The 6,667-nt window shown below is 35.6% G+C and overlaps 1 long non-coding RNA gene across 1 annotated transcript; it reads left to right on the top strand.

The window, feature by feature from the left end:
* Positions 1-4,806: 4,806 nt before the first annotated feature.
* LOC121400532 lies at positions 4,807-6,363 on the top strand. The gene is made up of 2 exons (XR_005965794.1): positions 4,807-5,228; positions 6,293-6,363. It is a non-coding gene; the product is annotated as an uncharacterized LOC121400532 (long non-coding RNA).
* The last annotated feature ends 304 nt before the right edge of the window (positions 6,364-6,667 follow it).

Raw genomic sequence — 6,667 nt, 5'->3', positions numbered from 1 at the left:
TCCGCCGAATGTTCGCGAACGTCGCGCGACGTTCGCATTTTGAGTTCGCGTTCGATTCGAATACAAATCGCTCGACCATTCGACCATTCGAATTCCTTCGACCGCTAAAAATCGAACGATTTCCATTCGTTCGAACGATTGTAAGCATTCGATCGAATGAAAAGCATTCGATCGAATGCTTCGATCGTTCGATTCGAATGAAAATCGTTCGATCGAACGATTAAAATCCTTCGATCGTTCGAATCGAACGATTTTAGCGGGTGTTCGAAGTTCGCAAACTGTTCGCGAACGTTCGCATTTTTTGCCGGTGTTCGCGAACGGCGTTCGCGAACACCAAATCGGCAGTTTGCTACATCCCTACTTACTAGTCCAAACATCCCCCACCAGCCTACTTAATAGTCACTTTTTATTGCATCTTTCAGCAGCTCCTTTGGCATTTAAGTGAGTGATATTGTGAGAGATTTGCATTAGGTTTTTGAGTCATTAGTTAATACTTTTGGCTTTTATTTATGCAGCTCTATAGTATGCATTTTTAGAAATTTGGTTGCTGGGATCTACATTTCCCTTGCTTCAATAATTTGACATGAATAAGACAGGACCAGAACAGAAAGAGGAGTAATAAAAAATAGTAATTACAATACATGTGTAGCCTTAAAGACCACATTTGTTTTTTTATATGGTCAGTGACCCCCATTTGTTTGCAGGAGTGAGAAAATGTAAATGGGCTCAGAATTAGATATTCTATAACTTAAAAGTTTACTTAGATTGGTACCAACTTATTTTAGCCATACTAACTATGATGAAATTACTAATTTTAAGCAACATTTAACTGGTATTTTTATGATTATTTTTTAAATTGCCATCTTCTTTTGTTTGTTTCATGTTTTGTATTGAGGGTCACTGACCACTCCTAAAAAATGCTCAGTTAGACTAATGAATTGCTCTTGATACTTTTTGTTACTCATCTATTTTGGCCTCTCATATTCATATTATGGTCTCTCATTGGAATCTGAGTATGGTTGGTAGGGTAAATTAAACCTTAGAAACCTGTTTTCTTCAATTGTAAACCTAGTGATATACTTATTACAAAGTGGAAAAAGTTGTTTAATAATCTTATTATACCTGATTACTAATTGACAATTGTCACAATATATTATTTGAAGTTATTATTGTCCTATTAAAAGATTTCTGAGAGGAATGAGAGTTACTTTTTGCAATTTGGCTATGTTTTTTCTCAGTTTGATAACTATTTGAAGCAGGCCTATCAACCTGTACAAATATTTTCCTTGACTATATTTTTTTAAAAAAAAAAACAACTTATGGTTATTGTAATACATACAAAAGTTGCGTTTAAAATTTTCCTTTTAATTTACTCAAATAGCCATTTGTTGTGTTCGCTATGCGAACAAATACTCACCATCAACATGCTATAAAATTATTTTTAGGTTATTTCTGTTTTAGTGCGCTTATTTTATTCGCTCTGCGAATATAAATGTTATGTGACATTCGAAAATAAAGTCGCACGTCGACTTCCTGTTTGTGTACTTTCCTGTCTGTGTACTTCCGGAAAGACGCGTGACGTCAGGAATATGGCGAACCAAAAGGATCGTGCAGTGCGGTTCTCCCATGAAGAGATCATTTTTCTCCTGAGAGGCCTTGCTAAGAGCCGATACAAGTCTAAGGAGAAGGACGAAGGGAATGTGGCACTCAGGAAGCATAGAATTATGCGTCGGATATCCAGGGAAATGCAAGAAAAATTTGGAGTTAAAGATCTGTTGGTCAGCTGCAAAAACGTCTTTCTGATTTAAAAAGGAGGGGTAACCCAATGTATTCTAGGTTCCTGAAAAGAATCTTCGTTGGTAAGTTTTTATTAAGAAACTATTTAAAAAAATGTTCATTACTTAAGAATATTTTGATGAGTTATTGTTAGAAATGTGAGTGCCTAATTAACATTAATAAAGTCCAAGTTAAGAAAAAAAACTGTACAGTTTGTGAGTTGGAAAAGAAACCTGCGGCGAATTTAACGAAATTATATTCGGTTTTTTGCGACTATCGCTGTGCGAACTATATCACGTTGGGAACACTACTTATGTTTTTTATTTATAACTTGGTTTCATGTAGACATTTTAATTCAAAAATCATTTGCATTTGAAAGGAATTGTTTGGTATAAAAGTAAAAACTGGGTAAATAGGCTGTGCAAAATAAAAAATGTATCTAATATAGTTAGTTAGCCAAAAATTTAATGTATAAAGGTTGTAGTGACTGTAAGTCTAACATAACAGAACAGAACACCTTCTTGCTTTTCAGCTCTCTTGGTTTACATTGACTGGTTACCAGGCAGTAACCAATCAGTGACTTGAGGGGGGGCACATGGGTCATATATGTTGCTTTTGAATCTGAGCTGAATGCTGAGTATCAATTGCAAACTCACTGAACAGAAATGTCCCATGTGGCCCCCCTTCAAGTTGCTGACTAACTCAAAGTTAGAGAGCTGAAAAGCTGGAAGTTGTGTTGTATTCTGTTATGTTACACATCTAGTCACTCTAGCCTTTATACATTACATTTTTGGCTAACTATAGCTATAGCTATATATGTTTTATTTTGCACAGCCTAGCTATTTACCTTTTTTTTTTTTTACACTGAACTGTTCCTTTAATTGTTTTTATAATTATTTATTTGTCTTTATAAGTTGATGCACTTCAGTTTGGCAGTTTCTGAAATATGGTTGCTATGGTCTAAATTTCCCTAGCAACAAAGCATTTCTATGAATTGGATAGGAGCAGAACAAAGAGAGCAGTATTGAAAAGTACAAATAACAATATGTGTAGGCTTACAGAGATTTTCATTTGTGGAAGGGCACAATTACCCCCTTTTGAAAGTTGCAAAGAGTCAGAAGAAGAGTGCAATTCATTTAGGAACTATGAAATGAAGGGCATTGAAAAAATGCTTAGAAACTCCCATTTCATAACATAGTGAAAATGAACCTAAAGGCTACCTATCATGAAAAACGGTTACCCCCAACCCAATGTGTTGGCTGATAGAGCCTGCATTCCGGTTGGGGGTACTGTTTGGTTTTTTTAATAAAAAAAAAAAATGCCCCCCCACCAGCGCGCTTGCACCAGGAGGGAGTAGGGATGTAGCGAACTGCCGATTTGGTGTTCGCGAACGCCGTTCGCGAACACCGGCAAAAAATGCGAACGTTCGCGAACAGTTTGCGAACTTCGAACACCCGCTAAAATCGTTCGATTCGAACGATCGAAGGATTTTAATCGTTCGATCGAACGATTTTCATTCGAATCGAACGATCGAAGCATTCGATCGAATGCTTACAATCGTTCGAACGAATGGAAATCGTTAGATTTTTAGCGGTCGAAGGAATTCGAATGGTCGAATGGTCGAACAATTTGTATTCGAATCGAACGCGAACTCAAAATGCGAACGTCGCGCGAAGTTCGTGAACATTCGGCGGAGGCGAGCGGTCGAAGTTCGCGCGAACAAGTTCGCCGGCGAACAGTTCGCTACATCCCTAGTGAAGAGGTTTCTTTTCCATCAGTTGTTGAAGAGGACTCTTTTTCGTTAAAGAGTGAAGAGGTTTCTTTTCCATCAGTTGTTGAAGAGGACTCTTTTTCGTTAAAGAGTGAAGAGGTTTCTTTTCCATCAGTTGTTGAAGAGGACTCTTTTTCGTTAAAGAGTGAAGAGGTTTCTTTTCCATCAGTTGTTGAAGAGGACTCTTTTTCGTTAAAGAGTGAAGAGGTTTCTTTTCCATCAGTTGTTGAAGAGGACTCTTTTTCGTTAAATGCTTCGATCGTTCGATTCGAATGAAAATTGTTCGATCGAACGATTAAAATCCTTCGATCGTTCGAATCGAACGATTTTAGCGGGTGTTTGAAGTTCGCGAACGTTCGCATTTTTTGCCGGTGTTCGCGAACGGCGTTCGCGAACACCAAATCGGCAGTTCGCTACATCCCTACTCTTCACTCTTTAACGAAATTGAAACCTTATCTCTTTTTTTTATTGAAAAAGAGACCTCTTCTACATCTAACTTAACTGAGACCTCAGGCAAAAATGCAGAATATGAATCTATTTCAAATTCGTATGAAGGTGAAACACATACAAATCGGGCAAACAGTGGAGAAGGTTAGTGTTGGCTAATGATTTCTAAAATAGTGTCTAGTAAACATGGCAAATTGTTTCTAATTTCAGAACACACATTAAGCACAGTACATTTGTTTATTGTGCTTTTTCCAAGACTAGCAATAATATTGAGGTTAAATTCGTGGTTCACCTTTACATTAATGTTAAATATGCTTTATGATGGCTAACTGTAAGCAACTATTCAATATTTTTTCATATTTGGTTAATTTTTAAATATAATTGTTACCTTCTTACTGCTTTAATCCAGGAATCATTGACCCCCATTAAAAAAACAAATGATGTTTTTTTAAATTTACATAAATAGAATTCTTTTTCAAAAAACTCTTTGCTGCTTCCAAATAGGTATTGCTGAGCTCTTCAAAAATGGAAATGTTTTGCAAAGGCTAAGAAATTATTATTATTACTTTGTATAACTCATCTTTCTACTCTGGCCTTTCAAAAATACACATTTAAAATCAATACATGTTTAATTGTAATATTTAGGTTGCAACAGGCAACATTTCTGTAACTTGTTCTTGTGGCATTTGTGAAATTTTCATGTATTCAAATTCAGTATTCAATTTTTCAATTGTTGTATTGGTTTGTGTTAATAAATTTAAAAAACGGTACATATAAAAAGCTGGACAAGTTTTTTTTTTTTGTAAGTCTTTATTTTTAATTTTCAAAGTTATACGGGGATACAGAAGAAAAGGAGGGGATGAGGGGTACAGTATTGCAACAGAGACACACATCACGTTTAGCATACAGTATAGAGCATTTATCATCAGTCTATTCCTGCAATGTATACCCTTTTGGCTGTAGTCGTAAGTGTTAGGAAGACTTCTGTTTCCTTTCTAAATATCCTTCTGTGTTTCTATACTAATGCCATCTGAGGTGGGGGTGGGGGTGGGAGGTGGTGGGGGGGGGACAAGTTTGGACAAGTTTTATATCAATTAAATAGTGTGTTGATAGTTTTGTTTTTACATTTGCATTCTAGCCTTCATTAATCTAGAAGAGTCTAACTACTCATGTCAAGGTCAGTCTGTGGAAATGCAGAATATCATCAATTTGTCTGATGGAAATTCATCCAACGGTAAGTAGAATAATGTTATGTCAGAATACAAATTTAGAAATAAACTATGAAATACTTATTAGGTAGATCATAACTACCCTTAGGAACTAGTCATTTTGGCTTTTCCACAATTTCAACATTTGCACAGCAAAGTTCTTAGGTGTTGTCTTCTGTCCCTTCTGATACATTTGTTTCTTTTAGAGACACTGGTTTAAAGGGCACCTATTGTATAAAAAAGTGACCCCACAACCAAATGGGCGGGCTGATAGAGGCTGCATTCTGGTTGGGGTTACTATTTTTTTTTAAAAAAAAAAAAATGTCCCCCACCATCGCCGACAAGCTCGCATCGGAAGGGAGCTCTCGGTGTGAGCCACCATGACAGTAGGAGCTCATACGCATTTGTCAGCTTGTGACATCATGTGTATTAAGAAAAGTTGTCACTGTTGGGGCCTCTTTTCTTAATGCGTGTGACGTCACAAGCTGACAAACACGCATGCACTCCTACTGTCATGGCGGCCTGCACCGAGAGCTCCCTCCCAGTGCGAGCTTTCCGGTCCTGGTGGGGGGGCTTTTTAAAAAAAAAAAAAAAAAAAAAAATAGTACCCACAACCGGAATACAGGCTCTATCAGCCCGCAAATTTGTTTGGGGGTAACCTTTTTACACGATAGGTGCCCTTTAAGCACACAAACATTTTCTTGGCTGTTTTTTAATCAAATGTGTGGTTATTTTTATAATTTGTACAATGGTTGTAATTTAGTCTTTGCCACACATTTGGTACCTAATTTTCTGTAAATTGTACTTTCAGAGCATAAATTCATAAGTATAAATATATTTCTAAAAATCAGTGTGCACAAAAGGTGAAGAACTTGTTAATTCATTGTGAAATCATGTATTCCCAATTAATTTTAAAATGATATGCAAAACAAATTACAGTAATTTTTGTTTTTATTATTTTGTTCTTTGTGATTTGCTTCAGATGAAACCATTACATTTTGAAAGATTTTACTGTTATGTTCAGTTTGAAAATTCAAATTTTTTTTAAAAAAAAAAACAAAAGAAAAACTTTGTATTTAATTTCTTATAGAAAAGATCTCAGAAGACATTAAATCATAACTGTATGTAGAAGATGTTCATGCCAATAAAAATCAACCTTTGGAAAAAAAAAAGAAAGAAAGTTGTGTACAATCCAAACATTGCCACAATCCAACTTGCCTTCGCTATTTACACCAGATGACATGTATGACGCGCACCATGCAACAATATATTGTAGCTCTGAAACGTCTGCATTAAACTTTTTTTTTGAGTTTTTATTCAAAATGTTAAATTTATGCAAGTGTTTATTACTAACAAAGTTCTTCAAAAACTTCTGTAATTAGTACAATGCCATTTTTCGTATTCTGGTTTTCAAAGTAAAATTTTTGTCAAAAACTAAGTGAAAATGTTTAAAAATAACATCATG

This window comes from Xenopus laevis, chromosome 2S (genome assembly GCF_017654675.1).
Source record: "Xenopus laevis strain J_2021 chromosome 2S, Xenopus_laevis_v10.1, whole genome shotgun sequence".
NCBI lineage: Eukaryota > Metazoa > Chordata > Amphibia > Anura > Pipidae > Xenopus > Xenopus laevis.
This window is presented reverse-complemented; position numbering and strand designations above follow the sequence as displayed.